This window comes from Falco punctatus (assembly GCF_963210335.1).
Source record: "Falco punctatus genome assembly, chromosome: 3".
NCBI lineage: Eukaryota > Metazoa > Chordata > Aves > Falconiformes > Falconidae > Falco > Falco punctatus.
In genome coordinates, this window is record NC_137582.1 from 120,454,340 (window position 1) to 120,465,576 (window position 11,237).

An 11,237-nucleotide genomic window follows, 5' to 3' on the forward strand; every position below is an offset into this window, starting at 1 on the left:
ACAGGAACAGACTTTTCAGTAGGTCCTGTTGCAATAGGACAGTGGGAAGTGGTTTTAAACCAAAAGGGAGCAGATTTAGATTAGATGTAGGGAAGAAATTTTTTATGATGAGTGTGGTGAAACGTTGGCACAGGTTGCCCAGGGAGGTTGTAGATGCCCCACCCATGGAAACGTTCAAGGTCAGGGTGGATGGGGCTCTGAGCAACCAGATCTGCTTTTGGCTGGGGAGGACCTCCTGGTGCCCCCCATGGAGATGCACTTTCCCTGGAGGGCTGACTCACCCCTAAGGGCTGGGGGAGGCTGAGGGAGGAAGAATCAAAGTGCTAGACAGTGACTTTTGGACACAGTCTGAGGGAGAGGAGACACTTAGACCAGCTGCTCTGGCCGCCCGGCACAGCAGTCCATTGCACCCCAGACAAGCCTGAGTGTTGCTCGTCCATGGACCTGGACCTGGAGGCTCACAAAGAAGGAGATGCCACCTCTCTGGGCAATGTGTGCAAGGGGCTTTCCATCTGTGCTCCAGAGGCCAAGCATGATCTCTCACTTGCGCCTTCCTGGCTTCATCTTCCAGCCTCTCGGTTGATGTCCCTCATCCAGGGCGACCCCTCCGGTGTACCTGGGATCCTGCTCTGAGTGCAGCATCTCAGCACTTCTCCACCCAGGTTGTTACCCTGCTCTTGCTTGTCCTGGCAGCTGATACACACCTTTACAGCCTCCGGCGCCTCCCAAGGCCCCTGCTGCCAGGACTGGCCCCAGCCTCCAGGCTCAGCCTGCAGCCCTGCTCCTAGGTGTACTGCTTTGTATCTGAAGCTATTAAAACATATTTTTCTGGAATGTACCCAGCGAGGGAAGCGATCCAGCTCCGTGTGACTGCCTTATTATTCACCACTCTGCCAATCTTTATGTCATCTACAAATTTGATCCGGAGAGATTTGGTATTTACTGCCAAGTTATTGATGGGATGGTGAATAGCATCTGGCCGAACGCTGGCACCCCCTCGGCACTGAGATGATGTGGCCAGCCTGGGATCGTTTCCTAGCTTGCATGCTGATCTCCTCACTGACCTTCAGGATGTCGCTTAGCTCCGTATCTGCAAAGGTATTTAAACACATAAAGCTACACACCAGTGATAGTAAGTGCTAAGTATTTTATGCACCTGATTTCCTGGAATCATGTGTGTCCTGGGTGCTGCAGTGTGGTGCAGAGAAGCACCAGTACCTCCACTGAAGCAGCTGAAGAGCCATCAGATTCCATCTTTTCTTCCCCCAGATGAGGCACAGACCTCTGCAAACACTTAGGTTTCTGCTCCTGAGAGGAAGAAAGGGGCCAGCTCCTGCCTGAAGGATGCTGCCAGGTGAGCGCTGTGGAAGGGGGGCGATGAGGGCAGTGTGCTAGCTGTGGGACCAGCAGCATCGCACCGCAGGGCAGAGTGATGCTGGAGGAAGTTACCACCGTGTGAGTAACAGCAGTCACTGCCTATGCATCCGTACTCACAGTCAGCTCTGCGCCATGGGAGAACGTTTCCTGAGCCCAGATCCTCGAGGTATTGCCTTTCCCCAGCCCTTCTCAATCTGCTTTCCATGTGGGATCTTACGCAGAGACAGCAGGAGGCTGCATGAGGAGCTCACTGCCTGCCGCAGAGCTGCGCTGACATCCACCTTGGCTGCTACCTGCACTGTCCTGTGCTCCAGTGCAACCGCTCCCCCAGCACTGGAGCTGTGCCCAGTCCCCACCAGCACCTCCCAGCGCCCTTGTACTCTGCCCCCCGAGAGCAGCATCTTGCAGCAGCGGCAGGGACATGGGCTGCATGCAGGAGGGTGTCTGACATGGCAGCAGCCTGCCTGCACGGGCAATCAGCTGTCCAGAGTGCGGGGCTGGTTAATGAACGATGTGAAAGCATCAGCCATGGGATTGCACAGCCCCATCCTGCCGAGGAGAGGAGGGGCAGAGAAGGAGCAGGCCAGATAATGACCTTGCCCAGCTTGTTAACCTTCCTCTCTCCCTGCAACGTACTTGGCTGCTTGACTCTCTTCTGTAATTAAAGTGTAGTGTTGTTTAACAATTAATAGGTCTGAAGGAAGTGCTTTCCAGCATGGACTTACAGGGAGCTGCAGAAACTGTCCAAGGCTTGCTGAAGCGAGAGCTGCCCTTGAGAATGAGAGCCAGGTCATGTCACCCCCTATCTGCACCTCTCGCCAGCTCCTCCTGTGCCACCAGTGGCTGCGGGCACTCTGTTGGATGGGTGGGAGCCCGGCGTAGCAGCTGGAGTCACTCCAGCCTCCACAAAATGTACCTCCTGCTCATGCCTCTGCTGGACTGTCATGATCCGGTGTGAATTATGCAGCTCCAGTCTGCCAGGGAGAGACACAGAGAGACGAAGCTGGCTGAAGCCTCTTATGGAGGAAGCCAAAACCAGATGCGCTCCAACGGGAGATGAGACCCAAACATCCCACAGCGTGGGGACCGAGCAGCTGAGCAGGCTGCCTGGGCAGCACTGTGCCCCCCACCCCCGCCGCCTCCCGGTCCAGATCTAAGGGATGCCTGGGGAACACGCCTGAAAGAAGAGCCTGGGTCACAGCTCATGGCTGTGGGGTCACACCAGATGCTCCTATGCTCGGTGGCCTTTGGAGCAAAGATCTTCGGAGACCTACAGCCCCATGGCTGACCCAGTTGCCTGGTGGAGATGCAACGCCTCCAGCAATCTGTTGTGGCCTGCGTTATGCTCCTGGGCTACTCATTACAGGAGAGCCCTGGCCACGGGTTTTGCCTGACCAAGCACAGATGCCTGCAGTTTGAATGTCTCTATGGGACCTGGCCACCCTGGGGACTTGTCCTGCACCTGGCAGAGCCCAGATCTCCTGAGCCTACTGGCATCTGCTCTGGGGGGGTGATGAATAGCAGATGGCATCTGCATCACTGTGGGGTGATGGACTTTGCTCAAGGGGACTGGGAGGCTGACCCTGATGGAGATGCCAATGGACAAATGCCCACCTTCAGCCAGGCAGATGCCTCCTGCAGACCTTGTGGGCTGTTCTCAGCAGGGATCACTTGAGCGAGGTGATATCCTGTAAAGGAGTTATAGAGGATCGTGTGAAAAGTTTATTTGTAAAAAGTTTATGATGATTGGTAAAAACATGAGGTATGAAATGTTAAGAAGGAAAAAAGAGTTCAGGGATGAGTTGTTCAGACTGTATGAAAAGTTTATTTGTAAAAAGGTTACGATGATTGTTAAATACCTGAAGTATGAAATGTTAAAAAGGAAAAGGAAAAAAAAAGAAAAAAGAAAAAAAAAAGGGGGAATTGTAGAGGAATGAAGCTGGGTTAATTAACATTGATAATGTACAGCTGTGGGCTGGCTTGAGGGGCAGCAGATTGGCTGATGTAGACAGGGTGCAGCTGTGGCTGGTTCTGTTAAGTGGTTAAATAGCTCTAAGGGGAGCAACCAAGAGAGTGTGGCCAATGAGGAGAGATCTGGAAAGGGAGGAAAGAGAGCACCCTGGATGAGGAGAGACAAGGAGAAAGCAGTAGAGGGACTGGCCAGAAGAGTATGAAGAAATGGTCCAAACAGTAGATGGACCTTTGAGGCCCTGTGGGGGATTGATGGCTGTGCCGAGGCAAGGCGTGCTAACTGCTTGTTGAGGTTAACTTGGTATGTGATGGTGAAAGGCCTTGTTGCAGCCAGCTGGTTTTGAGAGTGCTGCGACAATGTCGGTGCCCAGGGGTCTGCAGCAGGAACCAGCCTTCACTGGCATGTCTGAGCAAGGAGAGCTGGGGAGGCTGGCTGGACGCTGAGAGGACTGCTGGTTTGTGGAGGGCAGAGACACGTGCATGCAAAATGGTCCAACAGACCTCATGCCTCGCTACTGAGCAAGCAGGACAGCACCAGGCCTGGGATGCTTTCTGCCCAGGTTCATGACACAAGTGATGTGCATGCTGATCTGTGCAGTGAGCCTGAGGGAACAGGTTCGGTGAGGGTTAACCTGGGAATCAGCCAGGCAGCTGCCAAGGCACTATAGATTTTGGAGCAGTAACTCTTTGGCTGGAGAGTGAAAAAAGGATAGCTAATGAGGCTCATGAGATCTGTTAATACTTAACCTAATGCAACATCTACCACCCCTGCCAATAAATCAGAGACAAGCCCCTGCATGTCACTCTGGCAGCCACCTGGTCTGCCAGCGAAGCCTCAGCATCTGTGAGGGAGCCTTCCCTCTCACCATCACAAGGGCTGAGCTCCCCTTCCCCACTCTCCTTTCCTGGGAGCATGGTAAGACCAGCATGTCCAGACCCCTGTCGTTGGGACAAAATGCTTTGGAGATGTCTGGAGGGTGACCAGAAACACCAGCTTAGAAGGCTTATGGGCTCAGCACTAGAAAGGTCATGAGCTAGTGGAAGCTCAGCCTAATGGTATGAGGAGGGGTGCAACTTGACATTCAGGTTTTTCAAACATCTCTAGGAAAATCTTTGATTTAATCAGCACTGATTAGCCTCCAGAGCCAGGAGAGGTGGCTGTCCGCAGCCCTGCACACACAAGAGGGCTTGATTTCCAGCACTTGCTGTGATTCTCGAGCTGCTCAGACATGTCTGTGCTCCCGCTTAGTGCCATGATTCATTTCTCATGCAAAAATCATGACCAAACAACAGCAGCAGAGCCCTCCTGGTGGGACAGTGTTACAAGGTGGTGGTTAAAGAGGTGCCCCCTACCATGAGAGATACCAAGAGTGCTCCTCCCTGGGAGGGTAAGGCATTTCAGCCACAAAGTTAGCCCCCAGTCCAAACTTTTGTAATGTCCCTGCAACAGCAGAAAGCAAAGCAAACTTGTTAAACTGCATTAGTGAACCCTCGGTGGTAAAGGAAAGGCAGAGAGTTATCTGCCATCCTGTTGTGGACACATTCCTGGCCTCGTGGTCTGATGTGCTGGTAGGGCTGCGGAGAGGTCAGTGTTTGTCAGTACTGTTCCCGTGACAGACATCGCGGTTACAGAAGGGTGCCTAAAGCCAGGTCCTAGGAAATGCCGTAGCTTCAAATGTACCTGTGTCGGATGCTTGAGTCTGAGCGAAGATGGCACAGCTGGAGTCCCGGTCAGAAGATGTGGTACCACCCTGGCAGGATGTGGGCAGTGCTCTGCTTCGGACCTGGCTGTGTTTGCTTCTTTGCCATGTGCCTGCATCTGACATCTCTGTTCTTGTTCTTGCCCGTGGTGCTCATGGAACAAGTTGGGACCAGCTGATGTTAACACAAAAAACTCACAGGCTCTGGGATCTGGCCTGGATGCCTTCAGACATCTGAGGAAGTAGCTCCAGTGAGGGTCTCTGAAATGGGTTTGATTAGAGATGAGTGAAAAATCACACATTGGATCAGCAAAATACCAAAGCTGCATCCTTTAAAAGAAAGGTAGAGTTTCAGAATGATCTCAGTTTTAATGACCCCAAAATTTCTATTGGTTTTATCTTCTCCTTCACCAAAAAGGCAATAAGAAGGGAAAGAAACCCCAGGCCTGGAAACTCCTGTGTTTTGGGAGGAGCACAAGGACATCTGGAATAAAGTAGAAAAATTATTTCAGGGGAAAGTCTACAAATGGCATGCTTCTGCTAGGCCTTGTAATATCACTCCAGTGCTCCCTGGGAGAGTCTTGCAGGCAGCCCCTGCCCCTGGTGGCAGCTGACGGTTGGGGGTTTACTGGGTTCTGCCATTTGTACTTCCCTTCCAACCCGCTTGGCTGCTCATCATCTGGGTGTGAGTCTGAGCTGATACACCACGAAGGGATTATTGAGCTGAGCTTCTGAAACCATGGACGCTGGCCTGCTGTCCTCAACGCCTCTAGAAATGCACAGTGAGCAAACTCCGAGAGAGAATTACATTTCTGCTTGATGTGCTGCCAATCACCGCCATTTCACAGAATTTGAGTCATGTTCCTCTAACAAGGAGCAATTTTCTGTGTTAAATCCAGCAGGTCTCTGCTAACCTTGGATCAAAGATGCTCTGAGACTTTGTGGGTTTCCCTGGTGTTTCTATGCTCTGTTCCTGACTTTGGCTACAGAGGTCACCCATGGCGGGGTCTTCTTTGCTGTCAATGATCTTGTCTGGCCAATGTGGGATGCCACAGGCTGCCTGATCCCAGATAGTGCACATCTGTGCAAGATGTTAAGCAGTTTCAGTGCCATGAGGTAAGTTTTGAAACATGAAGTCTTGACATTTCTTTCACTTAGTATGCTTGCGTGATCTTTTGGTTTTGGTCTTTGCTGAACTTGGGAGACATTTTGTGGGGAGCATTTTCTTCGAAATGATCAAATTCTGTTTTGGGCTGTTGTCATGATACATACCCTACATGCCTCTGCCTGCCCTTCTGCTTTGTCAATCTCTTCAGGGACTCTTGACAGGCTAGTGCTGAAGCAGGTCTCTACTAGCCACGGTTTGTGTTCAGCCGGCATTTTTTCAGTACCATGACTGCTGCGTGCTGCCCAACAGGTGCTCTGGACAGTGACTTGGATGATAGCTTCTGAACAGGGGAAAACACTAATTGCCCTCTCCCCAGAATCATAAGACTAGCTCAGAAATCAGAAGATTTGAAAACAGTTGCTGAAGTGTGTCCTGCCTTCTCAGGATGCTTTCATCATCCCATTTGAAGCAGTCTCTGCCATCATGTGCCCTAGAAACTTGCACATTTGAAAGACAGCCAAGACTGCTTTGCTCACATGATGCCGGGACCAGAGGCTATGTGAATATAGCATCAAACATCACAAGATGTACATTGAGATCACGAGACCTAGTCACTCTGCAAAGACTTACGGCTTATCTTTGTCTTCCCCATCCTTTGCCTATCAGCAGAGCATCCCCACGAGATGGTCTCTGCCGACCAGGTCATTGCCTTGAGATTCCATCTGCTCCTTGGAGGAGCATGCAGGGGGAGGATGGCTGTGGGCAGGACCTTCCTGACTTTAAGCCGCCAGGGATAGGTGATCCTTTGCTAATCTTCCAGGCACAAGGTGACACAAGTTTCATTTCATAGTTGTCAGGTACTGACCCCACTCCTGGGACTACAGTGGCCTCCTGTTCTGGTAGGGAGGCAGGTCTAACCAGGCTCAAGGGAGACCAGCTGAAAGAGCAAGGGACCGTGACCGAGGGCCTGCCAGTACATCTCCCTGGTGGTTTTCTATCTGTGACAAGTCAGAAAGCAAAATAAGAAGAAGGCAAGCAGTCAGCCAACCCACTTAACTGCAGTTTTCTTCCATCAGGATCTATTTAGTTTTATTCAGCCTGACATCACTCAGAGAGAAGAAGAAATTCTGGGAGCCTAAAGCCAGAGGGAGACCACACAGTGTGTGCTGGCTGTACTGGGGGAGCTCATCTCCCTTATTGCATCTGACACCAGGCAAGAGGAGCCAGGGTCTGCGGCTGTGGGTGTGAGGAGGCTTTCCAGGGATGGAGGCAGCCTCCCTCACTGCACGCTGGCTGGGCGCACATCAGGACCCTGGCTACACTGACCAGCAGGCACAGGCACCCAGAGCCTGGGGGACTCTGCGCTGCCCTACATCCCAAGCTCCTGGGTCTCCATCAGATGAGATCAGGTGGCTTTGGGCAAAGCCCTGCCCCAGGATGTTCCAGCTGTGAGTCAGGGAGGTTAAGCCAATGCACTAGAATCCACAGCTGGGTGTTGTGAGCAGAAGCACATCTGTATTACTGCTTTCCAGGAAAGACCCTTTTCAGTCCAAACCAAGAGGATGTAACAGTCTGTAACACAGAGAAGGTGAAGGAGCAGAACCTCTGGGACCCACCGTTCCCTACAGCACACCCCTTAGTTGTGGGATTTATCATATACCAATGCATGGGGAATGCAATGAGACACAGGGCAGGGGGCTTCAGAGGGGGGAGCACTGAAGACTGCCACGGGAGGCAGGCAGTTCCCAGCCTATGGCCAACACTACACAGAGGCTGCAATGTTCCCATCTGATGCCAGCCTTTTGGGTAGAGGCTGAGAGCAAGTCATCCGAAGGACAAAGCGTTGATGCAGGAGGAGGTGCCTAACAGGGTGGGAGAAGTGACAGCACCATCAAAATGATGTTGTGGAGGGCATATGTCACCCAAGAGCTGGCAGAGCCCCTGGACCTGCCCAGCTGTGCCGTGCCGTTCATAGCACCTTCCCTGCTGGCTGCACGGACCCCATTTGCCCAGCTTTCCTTGAGCAGTTTTGTTACAGCAGCATCACCCCCAGCCAACTTTGCAATGTGATCTTGCAGCCTCTGCCTCCCAAAGTGCTACGGCACCAACCACTTGCCAGCCAACTCTCTCCCTGCATCACGTCTCTTTTCTCCTGGTTTCCCTTTTTCTAGCACGTCAATCCTAACCACTTATCTCCATTCCCAAAGCCATGGCATCCTGTCCCTCTCTGTACTTCACTGGAAGATGTTCTCTGTGTTTGTACCACACTGAGCACAGTGTCCTACCCACACCAAGACCTCTTGCAGCAGCACAGTGGCACAGCCAGCTGCCCTGGTCCTCCATCTGCATATGGCATCACCCAGGACACCACCCTCTCGTCTGTCCTAATCCAGGAACTATCCACCCTTGGTCCAGGATGGTGCAGGACCAGGGAAGGCTCAGAGAAGAGCAGTAGGAATGAGTGGAGGTGGGCAGGTCCTGGCTGACTGGGAGCAACTGAGTGGCTCAGCCTATTTATTTTATCAAGGGAAGGTTAAGAAGCAACTTGATCACAGTCTATAAATACTTATGGAGGGAGGAGATTTCTGATAATGGAGGGGTTTTTAATCTAGCAGATAAAAAATGTAATGAGATTCAATGGCTGGAAGCTGAAGCTAGAAAAACCTAAATTGGAAATAAGATGCATCTTTTAAACAGGGAGTATAATTAACCATTGGAGCAATTTGCTAAGAGCTGTGGCGGATTCTCCATCATTTGTGGTCTTTAAATCAAGACTTTCTAAAAAAGGTCCTCTCCCCCAGCCAGAAGTCACTGGGTTCACCAGTGCCATTGCTGAGGGAGAACAGTGCCCTGCTCTGCAGGGGTCACAGGGGGTGCCCTCAGTGCACTGTGGTGAACGCCCAAATCCCTGCTGCCCTTCAGACTGGATTCTCCATCATCTCACAGCCTAAGTGCACAGGGGCAACAAAGTCCTGGATAAGAATGAGAGTGTGTACCCTCTGGGGACCTGGTGACGGACACAGTGAGGAACCAGACGTTGTGCACCCACTGCACATCTCCCATTTGCCCAGATCATGGATATGCGATGTGGATGAGACCAGGAGAACTCCAGGCACACATGGAGGGGAGATCCAGAGCCGTGGGTCTCTCCCAGCCCACCCCGTCCATTCTCTGCAGAGGATGAGCCGGAGAGGAGGGCGGAAGGGCAGGATCTCCACTCAGCCTTGACTCTCTTGCAGAAGGCTGGTGCACCCACCCACTTGGTCACTTGCCCCTTTCAGCAAGGCAGCCCCAAGGCACCCCATGGGCTCACACTGCTGCAGTGCTGGGGGTCCTGTCCTCGATGCCTGGTACTCAGGGTGGCTGCTCCTGGGAGCCTGGCAGCCACACACCCTCCCTCACTGGTGCTGCTACTTCCTTACTTATTTTTTTCCCCTTGGTTTCTTTCTTGATATTTTTTCCTTGCTGCCCTAATTTTTTTTTTTTCACCTATAATTTTCTCCATTGACTTTAATTAAGCTCTCCCCAGGCTCACTCTGTAGGCAGGCTTCCCCGGGTCTAATTAGACTCTCATCATAAGTAATCTACATGGAAAGCAAACATGTGTGTGTGTGTGAGAGCCAGTGAGATTTATAGAGAGCATGCAGGGAGCAGATGGGTGCATAAAACACTACAAATAATTCTGGTACAGATGCAGAAAAGGCAGGCGCTACGGTGGGGACGGGAGTCTTCCCCACATGCTCGCATAAGTCAAATCTCTGTCTCTCTCTCTCTAGGTATCACCACATTTCCCACAATAAAATCAATAGTGCAGATCAGAGTAAATCATCTTTGACTGGGAAAGCAGGACACGTTGATAGCAGTGATTCCCACATGAGACTTAAGGAGATGTCTCACACTGATCTGTCTCTAACCGTGTACTTAAGACCCAAGGTGTATGCTGAAGTAATTATCAGAGGTAGGCTGCCCACGGCGAGAGCTTTGTGCTGTTTGCTCAGGGATGGAGAATGGTTTACGATGAGGGGCCAAGGCACTCGACACAGCCTGGGAGCTGGCTGCCCCGCACATCTCCCCGGCACAGTCCTTTGAGGAGAGAAAATTGCCCTAAGGGGAAAAGAGACCTTGGAAACAGGCAGGTTTGAGATGAAGGAAAGGAGATACCCACCAGCTGGAGGGTTGGGAGTCATCCCACCCCACGATGCTGATGTCTGCCTGCGCTGGGCTGCCTGCTGCCTTGAGCCACCGACAGCCCATCCTGCCCTGCGGTGGGGCTGTGCTGGGGGGCAAGGCATGTCCTGGGATCCTGCTGGCAGCCTGGGGGAGAGGGAAGCCAAGGTCCAGCTCCACCTCTGACCCTTCGGTTCTCCCTGCACCACTGAGGGCATCTGCCATGTCTGAGGTGGGGAGGGGCATGCAGCACCTGCTGTGGGGTCCTGAGCCCCGCTCTTTGAAGCTCCTGGGGCTTTTCTGGCAAGGAGGAGGGGTCTGCCTAAGCCCAAGCAGCATGGCAACCATGTCATGCAGGGAGGAAGCCACCAGTGGTACCTGAGACAATTCTCTAGTGGCTGAGCCTGCCAGGACCCTGGCACTGCCCTAGGATGTGGTTTGTGTCCCATGGGCTGGGGGCATGCGCCTCCCTGATGTGCCCCATGGGCTGGGGGAATGCAACTCCCTGATGTGCCCCATGGGCTGGGGGCATGCGCCTCCCTAATGTGCCCCATGGGCTGGACTCGGCCTTTTCCACATCTCAGTGTGACCTTCCTTCCTTTCTTAGCATCCTCAACCTCTTTATCACTGATAAGGGATAGGACTGGCAGCTGATCATTCCCAGGGGAGTCCCGCATTTCATCTGCTTCCCAGAGGCCGACTGGGATTTCTCTAATGCATCTGTCATTCACAGTGATTGACCCAGGGGCAGAAAGGTGGCTTTATGGACTGTGTGTCCAGCACAGGGAGAGGACCAAGAGTGTTATACGCCAGAGCACAGCCACCCTGATCTGCTCTGCCTGGATGCAGGGTTGTCTCTGTCCTTGGAGGAGGGAGGCAAAAATCCTTACCCTGTGCTGTACTGGGCCAACACT